Genomic DNA, 24780 nt, shown 5'->3' with positions numbered 1-24780 from the left:
CCTGAACCCCATACGACTTCACTTTTTCCAGCAACCTGCCATGGGAAACTTTATCAAACGCCTTACTGAAGTCCATGGATATGACATCTACAGCCCTTCCCTCATCAATTAACGTTGTCACTTCCTCAAAGAATTCTATTAGGTTTCTAAGTTATGACCTTCCCTGCACAAAACCATGCTGCCTATCACTGATAAGTCTATTTTCTTCCAAATGTGAATAGATCCTATCACGCAGTATCTTCTCCACAGTTTGCCTACCACTGACGTCAAGCTCACAAGTCTATAATTCCCACGATTATCTCTGCTACCCTGCTTAAACAAAAGGACAACATTAGCAAACCTCCAGTCCTCCGGGACCTCACCAGTGCTCAAGGATGCTGCAACGATATCTGTTAAGGCCCCAGCTATTTCTTCCCTCGCTTCCCTCAGTAACCTGGGATAGATCCCATCCGGACCTGGGGACTTGTCCACCTTAATGCCTTTTAGAATACCCAAACTTCCCCCTTCCTTATGCCGACTTGACCTAGAGTATTTAAACATCCATCCTTAGCCTCAACATCCGTCATGTCTCTCTCTTTGGTGAATACCGAAGCAAAGTACTCATTAAGAATCTCACCCATTTCCTCTGACTCCACGCATAAATTCCTTCTTTTGTCTTTGAGTGGGCCAATCCTTTCTCTAGTTACCCTCTTGCTCCTTTCTACGAATAAAAGGCTTTGGGATTTTCCTTAACCCTGTTAGCCAAAGATATGTCATGACTCCTTTTAGAACTCTTTATTGCGCGTTTGAGATGTGTCGTACTTTCCCGATATTCCTCCAAAGCTTCATCAGATTTAAGTCGCCTAGATTTTATGTATGCTTCCTTTTTCATCTTCGCAAGTCTCACAATTCCACCCGTCATCCATGGTTCCCTAATCTTGCCATTTCGATCCCTCAATTTCACAGGGACATGTCTGTCCTGCACTCGAATCAACCTTTCCTTAAAATACTCCCACATTTCAAATGTGGATTTACCCTGAAAGAGCTGCTCCCAATCCACATTCCCTAGTTCCTTCCGAATTTTGTTATACTTGGCCTTTCCCCAATTTAGCACTCTTTCTTTAGGACCACTCTCGTCTTTGTCCATGAGTAATCAAATAGTTTGGATGGGGTGGTGTTTGTGCAGTGTGTCCAGGAAGCTTTTCCAACACAGTATGTCGATTGTCCGACCAGTGGGGAGGCCATATTGGATTTGGTAATTGGTAATGAACCAAGGCAAGCGATAGATTTGTTAGTGGGGGAGCATTTTGGAGATAGTGACCACAATTCTGTGACTTTCACTTTAGTAATGGAGAGGGATAGGTGCGTGCAACAGGGCAAGGTTTACAATTGGGGGAAGGGTAAATACGATGTTGTAAGGCAAGCATTGAAGTGCATAAGTTGGGAACATAGGCTGGCAGGGAAGGACACAAGTGAAATGTGAAACTTGTTCAAGGAATAGGTACTACGTGTCCTTGATATGTATGTCCCTGTCAGGCAGGGAAGAGATGGTCGAGTGAGGGAACCATGGTTGACAAGAGAGGTTGAATGTCTTGTTAAGAGGAAGAAGGAGACATCTGTAAGGCTGAGGAAACAAGTTTCAGTCAGGGCGCTGGAGGGATACAAGATAACCAGGAGGGAACCGAAGAAAGGGATTCGGAGAGCTAAGAGAGGGCAAGGAAAATCTTTGGCGGGTAGGACCCAGGTAAATCCCAAGGCCTTTTACACATATGTGAGAAATATGAGAATGACTAGAGCGAGGGTAGGTCCGATCAAGGACAGTAGCGGGAGATTGTGTATTGAGTCTGAAGAGATAGGAGAGGTCTTGAACGAGTTCTTTTCTTCAGTATTTACAAATGAGAGGGGCCACATTGTTGGAGAGGATAGTGTGAAACAGTAAGCTCGAGGAAATACTTGTTAGGAAGGAAGATGTGTTGGGCATTTTGTAAAAGTCCTCCGGGCCTGACGGAATATATACAAGAATTCTATGGGAAGCAAGAGATGAAATTGCAGAGCCGTCGGCAATGATCTTTTCGTCCTTACTGTCAGCAGGGGTGGTACCAGGGGATTGGGGAGTGGCGAATGTCGTTCTACTGTTCAAAAAAGGGAATAGGGATAACCCTGGAAATTACAGTCCAGGTAGTCTTACTTCGGTGGTAGGCAAAGTAATGGAAAGGGCACTGAGCGATAGGATTTCTGAGTGTCTAGAAAGACACTGCTTGATTAGGGATAGTCAGCATGGATTTGTGAGAGGTAGGTCTTGCCTAACAAGTCTTATTGAATTCTTTGAGGAGGTGATGAAGCATGTGGATGAAGGTAAAGAAGTGGATGTAGTGTACATGGATTTTACTAAGGCATTTGATAATGATCCCCATGGTAGGCTTATGCAGAAAGTAAGGAGGCATGGGATAGTGGGACATTTGGCCTGTTAGATAACGAACTGGCTAACCGATAGAAGTCAGAGAGTGGTGATGGATAGCAAATATTCAGCCTGGATCCCAGTCACCAGTGGCGTACCACAGGGATCATTTCTGGGTACTCTGCTGTTTGTGATTTTCAATAATGACTTGGATGAGGGAATTGAAGGGTGGGTCAGTAAATTTGCAGACGATACGAAGATTGGTGGAGCTGTGGATAGTGAGGAGGGCTATTGTCGGTTGCAAAGAGACATAGATAGGATGTAGAGCTGGGCTGAGAAGTGGCAGATGGAGTTTAATCCTGAAAAGTGTGAGGTTGTCCATTTTGGAAGGACAAATATGAATGCGGAATAATGGGTTAACGGTAGGGTTCTTGGCAATGTGGAGGAGCAGAGAGATCTTGGGGGCTATGTTCATAGATGTTTGAAAGTTGCCACTCAAGTGGATAGAGCTGTGGAGAAGGCCAATGGTGTGCTAGCGTTCATTAACAGAGGGGTTGCATTTAAGAGCCGTGTGGTGATGATGCAGCTGTACAAATCTTTGGTAAGGCCATATTTGGAGCACTCGGATACAGGACTCTGGCTGGGGTTCAAAAGGAGGAAACGCATGTCTTGTTTGAAATGAAACGACGATGAAGATTGAATTTAAGTCGATTTGTGCACGGAGCTTAGTTTTGACGACGACGCATCAGGATGGCCAGGCGGTCTAAGATGCTGCGTTCAGCTCGCTGTCTCTTTTGGAGACGTGGGTTAGAATCTCTCTCCTGATATTCACTTTTCCTGCACGAGATTTAATTTCTCCAGACAGATTTTCAACCTCAGGAAGATCATTGGACAAGCGTTGGCCTGACGTCATGGGATTCCTGCTTAAATACGCACAGCAAGACCCCACAGGCAAAAGCCCAGTTAATGACTCGATAATCTGCTTCAGTGACTCTGGTTGAGGAATTCATATTGATCCCAGGACCCCGTGTAAAATTCGTCTTCTCAACTTATAAATAGTGTGGCTGGTTGGATTGTTCACATGCGTCCGAGAGGGGAAGTTGGGAACTCGGTTTCTATTGTGATTTATTGCTCGATCAACCTATTTCCTTATTGCCTCACTGTGAGGTATTACTGGATATCGTTATATATCAATATTGCCCCTCTGTGGAGTACTACTGGATAACGTTTCCCGTGCAGCTTTGACAAATTGTCACGTGGACTAGAAACGTTAGCTCATTTCTCTCCCTCCAGATGCTGCCAGGCCTGCTGAGACTTTAAAACATTTTCTCCGTGGTTCCCTCTGCGTGAGCTTTACAATGTTGCACTGTGTCATGCTGGACGATTTTTTTCAGGAGGCAGTCACATCCGGTAGAATAAGTACTGTTAATTCGGACAGTGGTCAGGGACAGAGTGGTGTGACTGCAAGGGATGCATGTAGGAGGATCCTGAGTTTAGGAGTTGAGGAGCCTCTGCCCTTGACCTTGTCTAACAAGCAGGAGGCACTTACTCCCTGTGTGGATGAGGAAGAGGGCTGTAGGGAGGATGCGTTGACTGACCACTACACCGTGGTACAGGGAGCCATTCAAGAGGGGCGAGCAAAAAGACAAGTGGTAGTTGTACGGGATTCTATAATTAGGGGGATTGATGTCATCCTTTGTAAGCCAGATCGAGAGTCCCACATGGTAGGTTGCCTGCCCGATGCCAGGGTGAGGGACATCTCTGATCGGCTTGAAATGATTTTGGAGAGGGAGGGGGAGGATCCAGTTGTTGTGGTCCACGTGGGGACTAACAACATAGGTAAGACTAGGAAAGAGGACCTGTTTGGGGATTATCAAACACTCGGGACTAAATTAAAGAACAGGTCTTCCAGGGTTATAATCTCTGGATTACTACCCGAGCCATGTGCCAATTGGCATAGGGTTGAGAAAATTAGAGAAGTTTTCCGCACTAAAGGAGTGGTGCGGGAAAGAGGGATTCCATTTCATGGGGCATTGGCATCAGTACTAGGGCAGGAGGGACCTGTACCGTTGGGACGGACTTCACCTGAACCATTCTGGGACCAGTGTTCTAGCGAATAGGATAAATAGGTTGGTCACAAGGACTTTAAACTAGCAAGTTGGGGGGGAAGGGAAATGTAAAGCTATGGACAGTATAATGGTTAATGGAGATTAAGGCAGCAGGTTACGTGACAGGTTATTATGTAGAGATATGGGTTCAAAGACAAGGAAAATTAGGAGAAACGGTAAGAGGAAAAATAAATTGCGAAAAGTTACTGATCAAGGTGTTAGGATTCATAACAAAGACATAAAAAACAGCATAAGTGTACTTTACCTGAATGCTCGTAGTAGACGAAATAAGGTAAATGAGTTGATGGCGCCAATCATCGTGAATGACTATGATTTAGTGGCCATTCCTGAAACATGGTTAAAAGATGGTCACGACTGGGAGTAAAATATCCAAGGGTTTCACACGATACGAAAGGATAGAATGGACGGTAAGGGCGGTGGTGTAGCATTGTTGTTTAAGGATGGCGTCCGGGCAATAGTAAGGGATGATATTGGTGTTATGGAGGACAAGATTGAATCAATTTGGGGGAAATCAGGAATAGTAAGGCAAAAAGGTCACTGATAGGAGTAGTCTATAGGCCACCAAATAGTAACAGGATGGTAGCGAAGGCAATAAGCAAAGAAATAACAGATGCATGTAGAAATGGCACAGCGGTTATCATGGGAGATTTTAATCTGCATATCGATTGGTTTAACCAGGTTGGTAAAGGCAGCCTTGAGGAGGAGTTTATAGAATGTGCCCGGGATAATTTCCTGGAACAGTATGTAATAGAACCTACAAGGGAACAAGCGGTCCTAGATCTGGTCCTGTGTAATGAGGCAGGATTGATTAATGATCTCATAGTTCGGGATCCTCTTGGAAGGAGCGACCACAATATGGTGGAATTTAAAATACAGTTGGAGGATGACAAGGTAAAATCAAACACTAGTGTTTTGTGCTTAAACAAAGGCGATTACAATGGGATGAGAGAATAACTAGCTAAGGTAGACTGGGAGCAAATACTTCATGGTGAAGCAGTTGAGGAACAGTGGAGAACCTTCCGAGCGATCTTTCACAGTGTTCAGAAAAGGTTCATACCGACAAAAAAGAAAGACGGTAGAAAGGGGAAAAATCGACCGTGGATATCGAAGGAGGTGAGGGAGAGTGTCAAATTGAAGGAAAAAACATACAAAGTGTCAAAAATTAATGGGAGACGAGAGGACTGGGAAGTCTTTAGGGGACAACAGAAAACTACTTTAAAAAGCCATAAAGAAGAGTAAGGTAGACTATGAAAGTAAACTGGCTGAGAACATAAAAGCAGATAGTAAAAGCTTCTACAAATATATAATGATGTGGATATGCCGGCGTTGGGCTAGGGTGAGCACAGTACGAAGTCTTACAACACCAGGTTCAAGTCCAACAGGTTTGTTTCGATGTCACTAGCTTTCGGAGCGCTGCTCCTTCCTCAGGTGAATGAGACCTCTTCATTCAGACCTCTTCTTTCACCTGAGGAAGGAGCAGCGCTCCGAAAGCTAGTGACATCGAAACAAACCTGTTGGACTTTAACCTGGTGTTGTAAGACTTCGTACAAATATATAAGACAAAAAAGAGTGGCTAAGGTAAATATTGGTCCTTTGGAAGATGAGAAGGGAGATTTAATAATAGGAGACGGGGAATTGGCTCAGGAGCTGAACAGGTTTTTTGGGTCAGTCTTCACAGTGGAGGACACAAATAACATGCCAGTGACTGATGGAAAAAATATATGATAGGTGAGGACCTTTGAGATGATTGTAATCACTAAGGAGGCAATATTGGGCAAGCTAATGGGGCTAAAGGTAGACAAGTCTCCTGGCCCTGATGGGCTGCATCCCAGGGTGTTAAAAGAGATGGCTAGGGAAATTGTAAACGCACTAGTGATAATTTATCAAAATTCACTAGACTCTGGGGTGGTCCCAGAGGATTGGAATGTAGCAAACGTGACACCACTGGTTAAAAAAGGAGGTCGGCAGGAAGCGGGTAATTATAGGCCGGTAAGCTTAACTTCGGTTGTAGGGAAAATGCTGGAATCTATCATTAAGGAGGAAATAGCGGGGCACCTGGAGGGACATTGTCCCATTGGGCAGACGCAGCATGGGTTCACAAAGGGTAGTTCGTGTCTGACTACTTTGGTAGAATTTTTTGAGGACGTTACCAGTGCAGTCGATAACGGGGAGCCAATGGATGTGGTATATTTGGATTTCCAGAAAGCTTTTGACAAGGTGCCGCACAAAAGGTTGCTGCATAAACTAAAGATGCATGGCATTGAGGGTAAAGTGGTAGCATGGGTAGAGGATTGGTTAACGAACAGAAAGCAGAGAGTGGGGATCAATGCGTGTTTCTCTGGTTGGCAACCTGTAACTAGTGGGGTCCCTCAAGGATCAGTGTTGGGCCCGCAGTTGTTCACAATTTACAGAGACGATTTGGAGTTGGGGACCAAGTGCAATGTGTCAAAATCTGCAGACGACACTAAGATGAGTGGTAAAGCAAAAAGTGCAGAGGATACCGGAAGTCTGTAGAAGGATTTGGTAGGTTAGGTGAATGGGCTAGGGTCTGGCAGATGGAGTTCAATGTTGCCAAGTGTGAGGCTATCCATGTTGGGAGGAATAACAGCAGAATGGATTATTATTTAAACGGTAAGATGTTAAAACATGCTGCTGTGCAGAGGGACCTGGGTGTGCTGGTGCACGAGTCGCAAAAAGTTGGTGTGCAGGTGCAACAGGTGATTAAGAAGGCTAATCGAGTTTTGTTTTTCATTGCTAGAGGGATGGAGTTCAAGACTAGTGAGGTTATGCTGCAATTGTATAGGGTGTTGGTGAGGCCGCATCTGGAGTATTGTGTTCAGTTTTGGTCTCCTTACCTTAGAAAGGACATATTGGCACTGGAGGGACTGCAGAGGAGATTCACTAGGTTGATCCCAGAGTTGAGGCGATTAGATTATGACGAGAGGTTGAGCAGACTGGGACTGTACTCATTGGAGTTTAGAATGATGCGGGGGCATCTTATTGAGACATATAAAATTATGAAGGGAATAGATAGGATAGATGCGGGCAGGTTGTTTCCACTGGTCGGGGAAAGCAGAATCAGGGGGCATAGCCTCAAAATAAGGGGAGGTAGATTTAGGACGGAGTGTAGGAGGAACTTCTTCACCCAAAGGGTTGTGAATCTCTGGAATTCCTTGCCCAGTGAAGCAGTTGAGGCTCCTTCTTTAAACGTTTTTAAGAAAAAGATAGATGCCTTTCTAAAGAATAAAGGGATTCGGGGATATGGTGAACGGGCCGGAGAGTGGAGCTGAGTCCACAAAGATCAGCCATGATCTCATTAAATGGCGGAGCCGGCTCGAGGGGCCAGATGGCCTACTCCTGTTCCTAGTTCTTATGTTCTTATGTCTTCTTCATTCATGGGACTAATGTCGGGATGAGACTGCAAGAAACATTCTGATAGGTATTTGCTTCAAAGCAAACAGGAACGTGTGTTGTGTTTACTTTTGGTGTGAGGGAGAATGTAAATAGCAGAGAACAGCCTCGAATCCTCGACCTCAGGCTAATAACCCAGCACGCTTCCGCTGCGGCACTCTGCTCCTTAAACCAGGAGACACAACATTACTGCCCTGCGGTAGCCACACAGCTATTCACTTCCTCATTTATTCTTTCAACAAGAACACACGTTTTAGCACACTGATTCTGGTCAGCATATTTCAGTTAATTTACCTTCGTGCTCAATGTTTGTTCTGTGAAGGTGATGTGATTTCTTCTGTGACGTTGTTCTGATGGGAAAGTGGGAGTGACTGGAATCACCTTCATAGAATGAAGTTCGGGAAGAAAGTTTCACCTCTTTGGGAACGTTGTTCACGTTGTTACTGATTTCTTCAAACTTTGCCTCAAGACCGACGCCGAAGAACGTCAACCACGAGCAGAGTGGCGCAGCGGAAGCGTGCTGGGCCCATAACCCAGAGGTCGATGGATCGAAACCATCCTCTGCTATTTATATTCTCACTCACACCAAACGGAAACATGTGGCAATTTGTCATCAGCACATCTGCCTTTTTCTTTATTAGTATCAAAATGGTGCTTTCAGTTAGATCCGCTCTTTGACACCTGTTCTTCAGCTACCCACAGTACAGTCGAGGTGACGAGGTTGCCTTCTCCCAGAACACTCTTCTGGCGCGTGTACTGGATGAACGTTCACCTGTTTGGACACTGGAGGGGTTCTTCGCCTACTTTTCTGTGAAAACAAGACCGGAAGCAGCTGTGGAAGGAGATTGCCGTCGCCAGAATGCAACTCTCCAATTGGATGCTTCACATCGTTCAGATTTTAGTCTCTCAACATCTTCGTGTGAGGAACAGGTAGAGCGGAGATTCGGTACTTCTTGATTGAAGCAAACTGACCAATGAAGCAACGAGAAGCTCCTTAACCTCCAGCGGCTTGGACAAGGAGGGCACTCACATAGAGGAGACTGGCTGGCATTCCAAAGTAGGAAAAGCATATGTTGTTTGAAATTAAATGACGATAAAGATAGAATTTAAGTAGATTTGTGCACGGATCTCACTTTTGCCGCCAGCGCATCCGGATGGCTGAGTGGTCCAAGGCGCAGCGTTCAGGTCGCAGTCTCTTCTGGAGACGTGGGTTCAAGTCCCACTCCTGATATTGACTTTTCCTCCACGAGGTTAAATTTCTCCAGCGAGATTTTCAACCTCACGAAGATCCAATTCCTCCCTTTGAATGGGAAAGCTTTGGTCTCAGGACATGAGATTCCTGCTTAAATACGCACAGCAAGACCCAACATCATAGAATCATAGAATTTACATTGCAGAAGGAGGCCATTCGGCCCATCGAGTCTGCACCGGCTCTTGGAAAGAGCACCCTACCCAAGGTCCATGCAAAAGCCCAGTTAATGACTCGATAATCTGCTTCAGTTACTCTGGTTGAGGAATTAATAGAGATCCTCGGACTCCGGGTAAAATTCGTCTTCTCTTGTAAATAGTCTGGCACGTTCGACTGTTCACATCCATCCGAGAGGGGAAGATGGGAACTCGGTTTCTATTGTGATTCATTGCTCGATAAAGATTTATTTCCTTATTGGCCCCCTGCGAGATATTACTGGATATCGTTATATATCTATATTGCCCCGCCGTGGGGTACTACTGGAGAACGTTTCCGGTCCAGCTATGACTAAGGGTAACCTGCACTCGAAAAGTTAGCTCTTTTCTCTCCTTGCAGATGCTGTCAGACATGCTGAGACTTTAAAACATTTTCTCCGTGGTTCCCTCTGTGTGAGCTTTACAATGTTGTAATGTGTCATGCTCCCATCTTCATTCCAGGGACTAATGTCGGGATGTGACTGCAAGACATTTCTGACAGGTATCTGCTGCAAGGCAAACAGGAGGACCGTGCGTTATGTTTACTTTTGGTATGAGGAAGAATGTAAATAGCAGAGAACAGCCTCGATTCCTCGTCCTCAGGGTAATGGCCCAGCACGGTTTCCCTACCGAACTCTCCTCCTGAAACCAGGAGGTACGTCATTACTGCCCTGCGGCAGCCACACAACTATTCACTTCCTCATTTTCTCTTTCAACAAGAATACACGTTTGAGCTCACTGATTCTGGTCAGCACAGTTCAGATAATTTAGTTTCGTGCTGAATGGTTGTTCTGTGAAGGTGATGTGATTGATTCTGTGACGTTGTTCTGATGGGAAAGTGGGGAGTGACTGGAATCATCTTCATAGAACGAAGTTCGGGACGGCAGTTTCTCCCGTCTGGGAACATTGATCACGCTGTTACTGATTTAGTCAAACTTTGCCTCAAGTCCGACCCCAAAAAGAGTCAACCACGATCAGAGTGGCGCAGCGGAAGCTTGGTGGACCCATAACCCAGAAGTCGATGGATCGAAACATTCCTCTGCTATTCGTGTTCTCACTCACACCAAACGGAAACAAGTTGCTATTTGTCAGCAGCACATCTGTGATTTTCTTTATTGGTATCAAAGTTTTGCTTTCAGTCTGATCCGGTCTTTGACACCTGTTCTTCACCTACCCACAGTACAGTCGATGTGACTAAGTTGACTTCTCCCAGAACACTCTTCTGGCGCCTCTACTGGATGACCGTTCACCTGTTTGGACACTGGAGGGGTTGTTCGGCTCCATGACTCTGAAACCAGCAACGGGAGCAGCTGTGGAGAGAGATTGCAGTCGCCAGAATGCAACTCTCCAATTGGATACTTCACGTCGCTCAGATCTGAGACTCTCAATATCTTCGCATGAGGAACAGGTTGAGCGGGAATTCGGACCTTGTTGATTAGAGCAAACTGATCAATACAGCAATAAGAAGCTCCTTAACCCCAAGCGGCTTGGACAATGATGGCACTCAGATACAGGACTCTGGATGGGGTTCAAAGGTCGGAAAAGCATATATTGTTTGAAATGAAATGACGATGAAGATAGAATTTAAGTCGATTTCGGCACGGAACTTAGTTTTGACGCCAGCGCATCAGGATGGCCGAGCGGCTACGGCGCTGCGTTCAGGTCGCAGTCTCTTCTGGAGGCGTGGGTGCCACTACCACCCCTGATATTGACTTTTCCTCCACGAGGTTAAATTTCTCCAGCAAGATTTTCAACCTCAGGAAGATCCAATACCTCCCTTTCAATGGAAAAGCGTTGGTCTCAGGACATGAGATTCCTGCTTAAATACGCACAGCAAGACCACACCGGCAAAAGCCCAGTTCATGACTCGATAATCTGCTTCAGTGACTCTGGTTGAGGAATTAATATTGATCCCAAGACTCCGGGTAAAATTCGTCCTCTCTTCTTGTAAATTGTCTGGCCGGTTAGATTGTTCACATCCGTCCAAGAGGGGAAGTTGGGAACTCGGTTTCTATTATGATTCATTGCTCGAAAGAGCTTTATTTCCTTATTGGCCCCTGTGAGTTATTACTGGATATCGCTATATATCTATATTGCCCCTCTGTGGGGTACTGCTGGATAACGTTTCCTGTGCAGCTTTGACAAAGTGTCACCTGGACTCTAAACGTGAGCTCATTTCTCTCCCTCCAGATGCTGTCAGACCGTCTGAGACTTTAAAGAATTTTCTCTGTGGTTCCCTCTGTGTGAGCTTTACAATGTTGTAATGTGCCATGCTGCCTCCTTCATTCCTGGGACTAATGTCAGGATGAGACTGCAAAAAAGTTTCTGATAGGTATTTGCTGCAAAGCAAACAGGAATCTGCGTTATGTTTACTTTTGGTGTGAGGGAGAATGTAATTAGCAGAGAATATCCTCGATTCCTGTACCTCCGGCTAATGCCCCAGCACGGTTCCGCTGCGGCACTCTGCTCCTTAAACCAGGAGCTACGACATTACTGAACTGCGGTAGCCACACAACGATTCACCTCTTCGTTTTTTCTTTCAACAAGAACACACTTTTGAGCACACTAATTCTGGTCAGCATAGTTCAGATAATTTACTTTCGTGCTAAATGATTGATCTGTGAAGGTGATGTGATTGATTCTGTGACGTTGTACTGATGGGAAAGTAGCGAGTGACTGGAATCATCTTCATAGAACGAAGTTCGGGACGGAAATTTCACCTCTCTGGGAACATTGATTCCGCTGTTACTGATTTCATCAAACTTTGCCTCAGGTCCGACCCCGAAAAGAGTCAACCACGATCAGAGTGGCGCAGCGGAAGCATGGTGGGCCCATAACCCAGAAGTCGATGGATTGAAACCATCCTCTGCTATTCGTGTTCTCACTCACACCAACCGGAAACAAGTTGCTATTTGTCAGCAGCACATCTGCGATTTTCTTTATTGGTATCAAAGTTTTGCTTTCAGTCTGATCCGGTCTTGGACACCTGTTCTTCAGCTACCCACACTGCAGTCGATGTGACTAAGTTGACTTCTCCCAGAACACTCTTCTGGCGCCTCGACTGGATGACCGTTCACCTGTTTGGACACTGGAGGGGTTGTTCGGCTCCATGTCTCTGAAACCAGCACAGGGACCAGCTGTGGAGAGAGATTGCAGTCGCCAGAATGCAACTCTCCAATTGGATACTTCACGTCTCTCAGATCTTAGACATTCAATACCGTCGTGCGAGGAACAGGTTGAGCGGGAATTTGGTCCTTGTTGATTGGAGCAAACTGATGAATGCAGCAATGAGAAGCTCCTTAACCCCCAGCAGTTTGGACAACGATGGCACTCAGATACAGGACTGCCTGGGGTTCAAAATTAGGAAAAGCATGTCTTGTTTGAAAGGAAGATCCAATACCTCCCTTTCAGTGTAAAAACATTGGTCTCAGGACATCAGATTCCGCTTAAATACGCACAGCAAGACTCCACAGGCAAAAGCGCAGTTCATGACTCTATAACCTGCTTCAGTGAAACTGGTTGAGGAATGAATATTGATCCCAGGACTCCGGGACAAATTCGTCTTAATTTCTTGTTAGTAGTCTGGCAGGTTGGATTGTTCACATCCGTCCAAGAGGGGAAGTTGGGAACTCGGTTTCTATTATGATTTGTTGCTCGATAAAGATTTATTTCCTTATTGGCCCCCTGTGAGTTATTACTGGATATCGTTATATATCTATATTGCCCCTCTGTGGGGTACTGCTCGATAACGTTTCCGTCCAGCTTTGACAAAGTGTCACCTGGACTCTAAACGTTAGCTCTTTTCTCTCCTTACAAATGCTGTCAGATCGTCTGAGACTTTAAAGAATTTTCTCTGTGGTTCCCTCTGTGTGAGCTTTACAATGTTGTAATGTGCCATGCTGTCTCTTTCATTCTTGGGACTAATGTCGGGATGAGACTGCAAAAAATTTCTGATAGGTATTTGCTGCAAAGCAAACAGGAATCTGCGTTATGTTTACTTTTGGTGTGAGGGAGAATGTAAATAGCAGAGAATAGCCTCGATTCCTCGACCTCAGGCCAATGAACCAGCACGCTTCCGCTGCGGCACTCTGGTCCTTAAACCAGGAGCTACGTCATTACTGCCCTGCGGTAGCCACACAACTATTCACTTCCTTATTTTTTCTTTCAACAGGAACACACTTTTGAACACACTAATACTGGTCAGCATAGTTCAGATAATTTATTTTCGTGCTGAATGGTTGTTCTGTGAAGGTGATGTGATTTCTTCTGTGACGTTGTTCTGATGGGAACGTGGGGAGTGACTGGAATCACCTTCATAGAATGAAGTTCGTGACGGAAGTTTCACTCTCTGGGAACATAAATCACGCTGTTACTGATTTCTTCAAACCTTGCCTCAAGTCCGACCCCGAAGAGAGTCAACCACGAGCAGAGTGGCGCAGCGGAAGCGTGCTGGGCCCATAACCCAGAAGTCGATGGATTGAAAGCATCCTCTGCTATTCGTGTTCTCACTCACACCAAACGGAAACAAGTTGCTATTTGTCAGCAGCACATCTGCGATTTTCTTTATTGGTATCAAAGTTTTGCTTTCAGTCTGATCCGGTTTTGGACACCTGTTCTTCAGCTACCCACACTGCAGTCGATGTGACTAAGTTGACTTCTCCCAGAACACTCTTCTGGCGCCTCCACTGGATGACCGTTCACCTGTTTGGACACTGGAGGGGTTGTTCGGCTCCATGTCTCTGAAACCAGCACAGGGAGCAGCTGTGGAGAGATATTGCAGTCGCCAGAATGCAACTCTCCAATTGGATACTTCACGTCTCTCAGATCTTAGACATTCAATACCGTCGTGCGAGGAACAGGTTGAGCGGGACTTTGGTCCTTGTTGATTGGAGCAAACTGATGAATGCAGCAATGAGAAGCTCCTTAACCCCCAGCAGTTTGGACAAGGATGGCACTCAGATACAGGACACTGGGTGGGGTTCAAAAGTAGCTAAAGCATATCTTGTTTGAAATGAAATGACGATGAAGATAGAATTTAAGTCGATTTGTACACGGAACTTGTTTTTGACGCCAGCGCATCACGATGGCCGAGTGGCTGTGGCGCTGTGTTAAGGTCGCAGTCTTCTCTGGAGACGTGGGTTCGAATCGCACTTGTGACATTAACTTTTCCTCCACGAAATGTTCAACCCCAGGAAGATCCAATACCTCACATTCAATGGGCAAGTGGTGGTACGGACTTTGTAGAATGGAGCCAACTGATCAATGCAGAAATGAGAGCTCCTTAACACACAGCGTCTTGGAGAAGGATGGCATTCAGACACAAGAGTCTGGCTGGCGTTCAAAAATAGTAAAACCACATCTAGTTTGAAATGAAATGAAGATGAAAATTGAATTAAAATCGATTTGCCCATGGAGCATATCTTTGATCACAGCGCGTCAGGATGGGCGAGCGGTCGAAGGCGCTGCGTTCAGGTTGTAGTCTCCTCTGGAGGCGTGGGTTCGAATCCCACTTCTGACATTAACTTTTCCTCCACGAGGTTACGTGTTTCCAGCAAACCGTTCAACACCAGGAAAATCCAATACCTCCGATTCAATTGGGAAGCGGTGGCGTAAGGACATGAGATTCCTGCTCACATTCGCAAAGCAAGGCCCAACAGACAGAAGCCCAGTCCATGACTGGATGATCTGCTCAGTGATCCTGGTTGAGGAAATAATACTGATCCCAGGACTCCGGGTAAATTTCCACTTCCATTGTTGTAAATAGTCTGGCTGGTTGGATTGTCGGACGTGAATCAGCTGGCTTCTTCCAGAAAGTTCTTCTGCCGCCTTTACAGCATGAACATCCTCGTGTTTGGCACTGGAGGCGTTATTCGGCTACTTGTCTATGAAAGCAGCACCAGATGCAGCTGTGCAGAGAGATTCCAGTCGCCAGGATGCAACTGTCTCATTGGATCCTTCCCGCCACTCAGATCTTAGACTCTTAATACCTTCGTGTAAGGAACAGGTAGACGGCAGTACGGACTTTGTTGATTGGAGCAAACTGATCAATGCAGAAATGAGAGCTCCTTAACACACAGCGCGTTGGAGAACGATGGCACTCAGACGCAAGAGTCTGGCTGGCGTTCAAAAATAGTAAAACCACATCTAGTTTGAAATGAAATGAAGATGAAAATTAAATTTAAATCGATTTGCGCATGGAGCATATTTTTGGCCACAGTGCGTCAGGATGGCCGAGCGGTCGAAGGCGCTGCGTTAAGGTCGCAGTCTCCTCTGGAGGCGTGGGTTCGAATCCCACTTCTGACATTCCCTTTTCCTCCACGTGGTTACGTTTCTCCAGCAATATTTGCAACACCAGGACGATCCAATACCTCCCATTCAATGGGGAAGCGGTGGCCTCCTGGAATGAGATTCCTGCTGATATTCGCACAGCAAGACCCCACAGGCAAAAGCCCAGTTCATCACTGGATAATCTGCTCATGACTCTATTTGAGGAATTAATAATGATCCCAGGATTCCTGGTAAATGTCTCGTCTCTTGTTGTAAATAGTCTGGCTGGTTGGATTGTCGAGGTGTCTCAGTCGACATCTCCCAGAAAACTCTTCTGCCGCCTTTACTGGATGAACGTCCTCCTGTTTGGACACTGAAGGGTTTTCTGGCTGCTTGTTTGTGAAAGCAGCACCAGAAGCAGCTGTGGAGAGAGATTCCAGTCGCAAGGATGCAACTGTATAATTGGATCCTTCACGCCGCTCAGATCTTAGACTCTCAATATCTTCATGTGAGGAACAGGTCGGCGGGAGTTCGGTCTTTGTTGATTGCAGCAAACTGATCAATGCAACGACGCGAAGCTCCTTAACCCCCAGCGGCTTGGAGAAGGACGGCACTCAGATACAGGACGCTGGCTGGTGTTCAAAAATAGGAAAAGCACAACTGATTAGTAATGAAATGACAATGAAGATAGAATTTGAAGCTCTTCAGTGAGCGATGGTGGTATAATGGTGAGCATAGCTGCCTTCCAAGCAGTTGACCTGGGTTCGATTCCCAGCCATCGCAGAAAAAACTCATTTCGAAATTTTGGGCAGCAAGGTAGCACAGTTGTTTCACAGCTCCAGGGTTCCAGGTTCGATTCCCGGCTTGGGTCACTGTCTGTGCGGAGTCTGCACGTTCTCCCCATGTCTGCGTGAATTTCACCCCGGGTGCTCCGGTTTCCTCCCACGGCATAAAGACGAGCTGGCTAGGGGAATTGGTCATGCGTAATTGCCCTTAGTGTCCAAAAAGGTAGGAAGGATTATTGGGTTGCGGGGTGAGGGTGATAGGATGGAATTGAGGTCTTAAGTGGATCGGTGCAGACTCGATGGGCCGAATGGACTCCTTCTGCACTGTATGTTCTATGTCTATTTGTGCACCGAGCATAACAGTTTCTGCAGCTCGTCAGGGTGGCCGAGCGGTCGAAGGCGCGGGTTAAGGACGCAGTCTCCTCAGGAGGCGTGCGTTAGAATCCTACTTCTGACATTGCCTTTTTTTCCACGAGGTTACATTTCTCCAAACATTGTTCAAACCCAGGAAGATCTCATACTTCCCATTCAATGGGGAAGCGGTGGCCTCGGGACGCGAGATTCGTACTTAAATTCGTACAGCAAGACCCCACAGTCAGAAGCCCAGTTCATGACTGGATGATATGCTCAGTGACTCTGGTTGACGAATTAATACTGATACCAGGACTCCGGGTAAATTTCCACTTCCATTGTTGTAAAAAGTCTGGCTGGTTGGATTGTCAGACGTGAATCAGCTGGCTTCTTCCAGAAAGTTCTTCTGCCGCCTTCACAGCATGAACATCCTCGTGTTTGGCACTGGAGGCGTTATTCGGCTACTTGTCTGTGAAAGCAGCACCAGATGCAGCTGTGCAGAGAGATTCCAGTCTCCAGGATGCAACTGTCTCATTGGATCCTTCCCGCCACTCAGATCTTAGACTCTTAATACCTTCGTGTAAGGAACAGTTAGACGGCAGTACGGACTTTGTTGATTGGAGCAAACTGTTCAATGCAGAAATGAGAGCTCCTTAACACACAGCGCGTTGGAGAACGATTGCACTCAGATGCAAGAGTCTGGCTGGCGTTCAAAAATAGTAAAACCACATCTAGTTTGAAATGAAATGAAGATGAAAATTAAATTTAAATCCATTTGCGCATGAAGCATACCTTTGGCCACAGTGCGTCAGGATGGCCGAGCGGTCGAAGGCGCTGCGTTCAGGTCGCAATCTCCTCTGCAGGCGCGGGATCGAAGCCCACTTCTGACATTCCCTTTTCCTCCCCGTGGTTACGTTTCTCCAGCAATATTTGCAACACCAGGACGATCCAATACCTCCCATTCAATGGGGAAGCGGTGGCCTCCTGGAATGAGATTCCTGCTGATATTCGCACAGCAAGACCCCACAGGCAAAAGCCCAGTTCATCACTGGATAATCTGCTCATGAATCTATTTGAGGAATTAATAATGATCCCAGGATTCCTGGTAAATGTCTCGTCTCTTGTTGTAAATAGTCTGGCTGGTTGGATTGTCGAGGTGTCTCAGTCGACATCTCCCAGAAAACTCTTCTGCCGCCTTTACTGGATGAACGTCCTCCTGTTTGGACACTGAAGGGTTTTCTGGCTACTTGTTTGTGAAAGCAGCACCAGAAGCAGCTGTGGAGAGAGATTCCAGTCGCAAGGATGCAACTGTATAATTGGATCCTTCACGCCGTTCAGATCTTAGTCTCTCAATATCTTCATGTGAGGAACAGGTCGGCGGGAGTTCGGTCTTTGTTGATTGCAGCAAACTGATCAATGCAACGACGCGAAGCCCCTCAACCCCCAGCGGCTTGGAGAAGGACGGCACTCAGATACAGGACTCTGGCTGGTGTTCAAAAATAGGAAAAGCACAACTGTTTAGAAATGAAATGACAATGAAGATAGAATTTAAAGTTCTTCAGTGAGCGATGGTCGTATAATGGTGAGCATAGCTGCCTTCCAAGCAGTTGACCTCGGTTCGATTCCCAGCCATCGCAGAAAAAACTTATTTCGAAATTTTGGGCAGCAAGGTGGCACAGTAGCTTCACAGCTCCAGGGTTCCAGGTTCGATTCCCGGCTTGGGTCACTGTCTGTGCGGAGTCTGCACGTTCTCCCCATGTCTGCGTGAATTTCACCCCGGGTGCTCCGGTTTCCTCCCACGGCACAAAGACGAGCTGGCTCGGGGAATTGGTCATGCGTAATTGCCCTTCGTGTCCAAAAAGGTAGGAAGGATTATTGGGTTGCGGGGTGAGGGTGATAGGATGGAATTGAGGTCTTAAGTGGATCGGTGCAGACTCGATGGGCCGAATGGACTCCTTCTGCACTGTATGTTCTATGTCTATTTGTGCACCGAGCATAACAGTTTCTGCAGCTCGCCAGGCTTTCCGAGCGGTCGAAGGCGCGGGTTAAGGACGCAGTCTCCTCTGGAGGCGTGCGTTCGAATCCTACTTCTGACATTGCCTTTTATTCCACGAGGTTACATTTCTCCAAAAATTGTTCAACCCCAGGAAGATCTCATACTCCCATTCAATGGGGAAGCGGTGGCCTCGGGACGCGAGATTCGTACTTAAATTCGTACAGCAAGACCCCACAGTCAGAAGCCCAGTTCATCACTGGATAATCTGCTCATGACTCTATTTGAGGAATTAATAATGATCCCAGGATCCCGGGTAAATGTCTCGTCTCTTGTTGTAAATAGTCTGGCTGGTTGGATTGTCGAGGTGTCTCAGTCGACATCTCCCAGAAAACTCTTCTGCCGCCTTTACTGGAGGAACGTCCTCCTGTTTGGACACTGAAGGGTTTTCTGGCTACTTGTTTGTGAAAGCAGCACCAGAAGCAGCTGTGGAGAGAGATTCCAGTCGCAAGGATGCAACTGTATAATTGGATCCTTCACGCCGCTCAGATCTTAGACTCTCAATATCTTCATGTGAGGAACAGGTCGGCGGGAGTTCGGTCTTTGTTGATTGCAGCAAACTGATCAATGCATCAATGCGAAGCTCCTGAGCCCGCAGCGGCTTGGAGAAGGACGGTACTCAGATTCAGGATTATGGCTGGTGTTCAAACACAGTCTCTCGATCAGCGTTTCCGACCCCACACTTCATTGTGTGCCGGGTCTGAGGAGTCGTAACTGGCACATCTTCTGTCCTGCTTCTGTGGCATGGGATACTAGTGTATGGGTCCATTTGACCGTATCGTCTGCTGATAAACGGGCGCGGGCTAACTCACCAAATACAGCAGTAAAGTGAATCCAAAGGTGTTCAGCAAAAGCTGTTGAATGCTCTCCCTTTTTCTGTCTGCGCCGGTTGAGTCCTTCTACGCATCTCCTCTATTATAGTCAATGGCGTCTAAAATGGCTCTTTTCATGCCTTGGAGGCAACCACCTCCTACCGTTTGTGAGTTGGGAAGGGCTGAACCCACTGACTGGTCGAGGCACATAACTATGAGTGTTACCTCCTCCTTCTCATCTAAACTGTACATTAGTGTCTGTTGCTTCACTAGCTCGAAAAGGTGGTGTATGTCTGATGTGCGGTGGAAAGTCTCAATCTTATCGTCGGCATCTCTTAACTTGGTGATGGTTAATGGGGTTGTATAAAGAAAATCGGGTTGGTCTTCCGTGCTGACCCTGCGCTGCATGGTGATGTGGTTCATTGTGTTGGGTGCTGCCTGTGCAGTCGGTGGTGCGGGTGCTTTTCTTTTCGGAGCCTGGGGGGGGGGGCGGGAGGGGGGGCTCTATTTTGATTTTCGATCTCACTCATGTACTGTTGGGCCGTTTCACTGAGTTCCTGCCAATCAGGGCCGTCTTCCTCATCTAGCTGTGGGCCAAAGGTGTCTCTGAACCCATTTTGAACAGGTAGCAGGGATTGCAATTTTGCAATTTGCTGCCTGCACTTGGCATGACCCACCAAACTCTGCCTCTGTCCCGTGGTGGAACTATGGAGTGCTCGGAGGGCTGCCTACAAATCATAGCACTGTTTCCTCAATTGTTCTAACTGGTTCGCTGTTTCTTCTCTTGCCATCACATCACGTTGCGTGTCCTGGTAGGCCTTATCATAGTGAATTTGGAAGCTGCTACGGTGGGCGAGACAGGATTGGTGTGTCTTCTTGACATCATCCATCTCCTTGTCCTTCGCCGCTAGCTGGTACCGCAGCTGCACATTGAATCTCTCGCTTGCACTAATATCTCCCTATCTACATCTCTCCTTCTCCTCAAGCAGCTTACGGAGTGCCCTCATGACCTCCTCCGTGACACGCAATTGCCAGACAGGACACGATTGCCATTGGCTTACGAACCTTACTTAAACTTTTCTTGTGGATCTCTGTCAGGCTGTCCCACCAAGTCTGTCCTATGCTGCCAGGAACACTTGCCTCATTTGCGCAAATTTCCGACCATTGGGGCCATCCTTTCCCCTTTAGGTATCTCCTAAGCTCTTCTTCCCATACGGGACACTGTTCTGATCTGTTGCTCGCTGCACCCTCGGGTGCCTGTGGATGCATAGCGCATTCCATTGCCTTCATGGCAATCCCAACAATTACTTCTGTCTCTACCGGAAATTTGGAACAAGGGGGAATAAAGCGGTGATGCCAATACGGGTAAGGCTCAAGCTATTTTCCGGTTTACGCAACTCCCGAGAGTTTCACGCAAGAAAACCTATCGAGTTTACCTTATATCACTTAGTTAGTACGCATGCAGATTACACACTCCTGAATTTTGGAGGTTTGATCGATATTGGTTTCGCTTGTGGTTTCTTTTACTTTGAAAATTTGGATTTCTAATTTTAACACTTTTGTGGGTTCTCTCGGAGTGACACGGTCACGTTTGGGTCAATTCCCGTCAGGTGTCGCCAATGACTGTTGCCTTTTATTCCCCTGTCTTTTTCTGTGGCTCTGTTCCAATTATGGCAATCAGTTAGTTTGCCCTCCTTTCTTTTGATATCTATGTTCTAATGCTCAGAGTCGCCAGGTATCAAATGATACCACCACAAGGTTCAACCGACTATTGATCAAAGAGCCAAACACGAGTCAGTTCATTCAAAGTCAAGGATACTTTATTTACACACAATTAGTCATGCAATATAAACACTACTAGTTAACTACACCTGTAATTAACTTCAGGCACCCGGCTTTGGTCAGAGGAACAGTGGCCGCTGTCCGACTCTGGATCTATCGAGTTTGGAGAAGTAGGTGCTGCTCAGCTAGGCTCATCCGTCTGGTAGCGAGCGTTGAACTTGGACTTGCTTCTGGTGTTGCTGCGATTGGAGATGGTCGTTGCCAGGGCGCCAGGTCCAAAAGGGGTCGAACACATGGCGAACTCTTCTTCTTATACTTGGGGGTTTTCGCGCTCTTTTGGGCGGTCCTTCAGTTTGGACCCCACTAATTGGGTGATCCCTGATCACGCTGTTCGATTCCTAACCAATAGGTGGGCGGGGACCTGGATGGCTGAACGTGTGCCAAGCGGAATTGCTTTAGGTTCCCCTGAACAGGGAGTGGCGCCGAAATGTCTGGGACTGTACGGTCTCTGGAGTACCAGTCCTTTGTTTACGTGAAAATGGGCCATCAAATGCTAATCGGCCCCATCAAAACACTAATTGGTCGGAGTTTCGATACCGTCTGGACTTCTTGCTTGCAAATATACATCTCAAGCTCCGTGACTGGCTGAGTCTTGCCTTGTCCGTTTAAGGCTTTGCGAGTTTCTCTTTCCCTCGTGGTAAGTGACCATCCCAGATGGCTACAAAGGCTGATTGAAACCCACCCCGATTAAATACGATTCACTCTAAATGCAGAGTACAGATCTACATAATCATCAGAATGCCGAAATACATTAAGATGCAGCACCGGAATTCAAAATGCGGCATTACATTTTTGACATGTGGTTTCACCAGCAATGTGTGTGGTTTGCATACGTCAGGGGACGCAACCCTGGCCTAGTGGTTAAAGCGATGGATTCATAATCCATCGGGATTTCTCTCCGCAGTTTCGAATCCTGATGACTTCAGGACTTTGAATGCCATCTGTCAGAGCAAATTTCACAAAATTAGATAATGATGAATTATAGATAAGGACATGCTTCGTTCAATGTTAATCTCCTTAATCGCGTCAAATATCAATTGTTCTGAGATCTCTGACAATACATATTCGTCAAATTCTGCAATCTGTCCATGAACAACCCGCCCTTCAATCCATTTATTGTGACTTTAATTTCACTAAACCTACTTCTTTATCACAAATAAATAATAGGATTCGTGTACAGACTGTGATTCACACAGTTTGCTGCTCTGAATTCAAATGTAATCCTTCTGTATCACGTGGTGATGGTTCTTCCGACATCCGAGGAACATCACTCCAGAACAATGGAGTGAAGCAGAAAATGAGAGTTGAGACGCTGAAAGATGCCTTCGTACGAACGGAATATGGCGTTCGACTCATCGATCAACAGTTCCAACGCACCACAGCAAAAGACCGCACGGACCTCCTCAGATGACAAAAACTGGACACAACCGACAGAGTACCGTTCGTCGTCCAGTACTTCCCTGGAGCGGAGAAACTACGAAATCTTCTTTCCAGCCTACAACACGTCATCGATGAAGACGAACATCTTGCCAAGGACACCCCCACACCTTCACAACTTGCCTTCAAACAACCGCGCAACCTCAAACAAACCATTGTTTGCAGCAAACTACCCAGACTTCAGAACAACGACCACGCCACCACACTACTCTGACATGCCAATCTCGTCATGATGTGCCAGATCATCGACATGGGTACCACCATTAAACATGAGAACACCACCCACCAGGTATGCGGTACATACTCGTTCGAGTTGACCAATGTTGTCTACCTCATACGCTGCAGGAAAGTTTGTCCCGAAGCGTGGTATATTGGCGAGACCATGTAGAAGCTTGGACAACGGATGATCGGACATGGCGCGACAATCGTCAGGCAGGAATGTTCCCTTCCAGTCGGGGAACACTTCAGCTGTCAAGGGCATTCAGGCTCTGATCTTTGGGTAAGCGTTCTCCAAGGCAGCATTCAGGTCGCGTGACAACGCAGAATGGCCGAGCAGAAACTTGTAGCCAAGTTCCACACTCATTGCTACGGCCTCAACCGGGACCTTTGATCCTTGTCGCATTACATTCACCCCCACCCACCATCTGGCCTGGGCTTGCAAAATCATCCTACCAACTATCCTGGCTTGGGCAATTCATACCCCTCTTAAATCTGGGATCACCCCTGCAAGTGCATGCATTCTAAGTATCGTTTTGCATCTTTGACTTTGTCGATATATCTGTTCCTGGAACCTACTTCTTCATTCACCTGAAGAAGGAGCAATGCTCTGAAAGCTAGTGATTTGAAACAAACCTGTTGGACTTTAACCTGGTGTTGTAAGATATCTTGCTGTGCTCACTGCAGTCCAACGCAGGCATCTCCACATCTTATCTAATTGTAACAAGACATCCTTGCTCCTGCACTGAAATGCTGTCGCGATGAAAGCCAACGTACCACTTGCCTTCTTTACCGCCTGCTGCACCTGCACGTTTATCTTCAGCGACTGGTGCACAGGGACACCCAGGTCTCGTGGCACATTCACATTTCCTAATTTATTGCCATCCACATAATAATCTACCTTCTTGTTTTTGTTACCAAAGTTGCGAACCTAACATTCATCCAAATTGTACTGCATCTGCCATTCATTTGCCCACTCACTCAACTTGTCCGAATCATGTGGAGTTACAGCAATTCTGCCTGTCAGTTGGCGTTTCGTAATAGTTGGATTCCGGCCTTGCGTGGCTATCCGTGTGGAGTTTCCACATTCTCCCCGTCTCTGCGGAAGGAGGATCTTCCGGGTGCTGCGGATTCGTACCTCATTTTAAAGATATGCAGGCTAGGTGGATAGGCCATGGGCAATGCGTGGTGTTAGGGGAATAGGGCGGGCGGGGGATTGGGGGGTTCTGGACAGAGGGCTGTTTCGGAGGGTCGGTGCAGACTTCATGGGCCGAATGACCTTCTTCGGAATTTGAGGGATTTTATGGATAACAAATTAGATTTGTCATGAGTTCCACATGACCTGATCCTTAAGGCGCCTGAGCGATGTTCATCATGATGTGATCAAATGTTTGTACCACGTGGTTAAAACGATACTCAATAATCCATTCTGCTCTGTACACGTGGTTTCAGCTCCCATGGTCGTCTGTAAAATATCTGTTGTATCTCTGTTTGGTCCAGTTCATGAGGGTGAACTGAAAATGCTGTGATTTTTACTTTTTAATTCATGGAGTTTAATATATTCACAGAAACAAGATGGCAGATGATGTTTGAGTGCCTGGAATAATCGAACTCCTTCCATATTGAATCCAAAGTTTACGCTCTTCAAACAAAATGC

The 24780-nt window shown here is 46.5% G+C and overlaps 4 non-coding genes across 4 annotated transcripts; all 4 read left to right on the top strand.

Moving 5' to 3' along the window:
* The first annotated feature begins 8412 nt into the window (after positions 1-8412).
* Positions 8413-8484, top strand: trnam-cau (transfer RNA methionine (anticodon CAU)). The gene has a single exon. It is a non-coding gene; the product is annotated as a tRNA-Met (tRNA).
* A 6311-nt stretch (positions 8485-14795) lies between these two features.
* trnal-cag (transfer RNA leucine (anticodon CAG)) lies at positions 14796-14878 on the top strand. The gene has a single exon. It is a non-coding gene; the product is annotated as a tRNA-Leu (tRNA).
* Positions 14879-15580: 702 nt separating this feature from the next.
* Positions 15581-15663, top strand: trnal-aag (transfer RNA leucine (anticodon AAG)). Its single transcript has one exon. It is a non-coding gene; the product is annotated as a tRNA-Leu (tRNA).
* A 675-nt stretch (positions 15664-16338) lies between these two features.
* trnag-ucc (transfer RNA glycine (anticodon UCC)) lies at positions 16339-16410 on the top strand. The gene has a single exon. It is a non-coding gene; the product is annotated as a tRNA-Gly (tRNA).
* The last annotated feature ends 8370 nt before the right edge of the window (positions 16411-24780 follow it).

This window comes from Scyliorhinus torazame, chromosome 24 (assembly GCF_047496885.1).
Source record: "Scyliorhinus torazame isolate Kashiwa2021f chromosome 24, sScyTor2.1, whole genome shotgun sequence".
NCBI lineage: Eukaryota > Metazoa > Chordata > Chondrichthyes > Carcharhiniformes > Scyliorhinidae > Scyliorhinus > Scyliorhinus torazame.
This window is presented reverse-complemented; position numbering and strand designations above follow the sequence as displayed.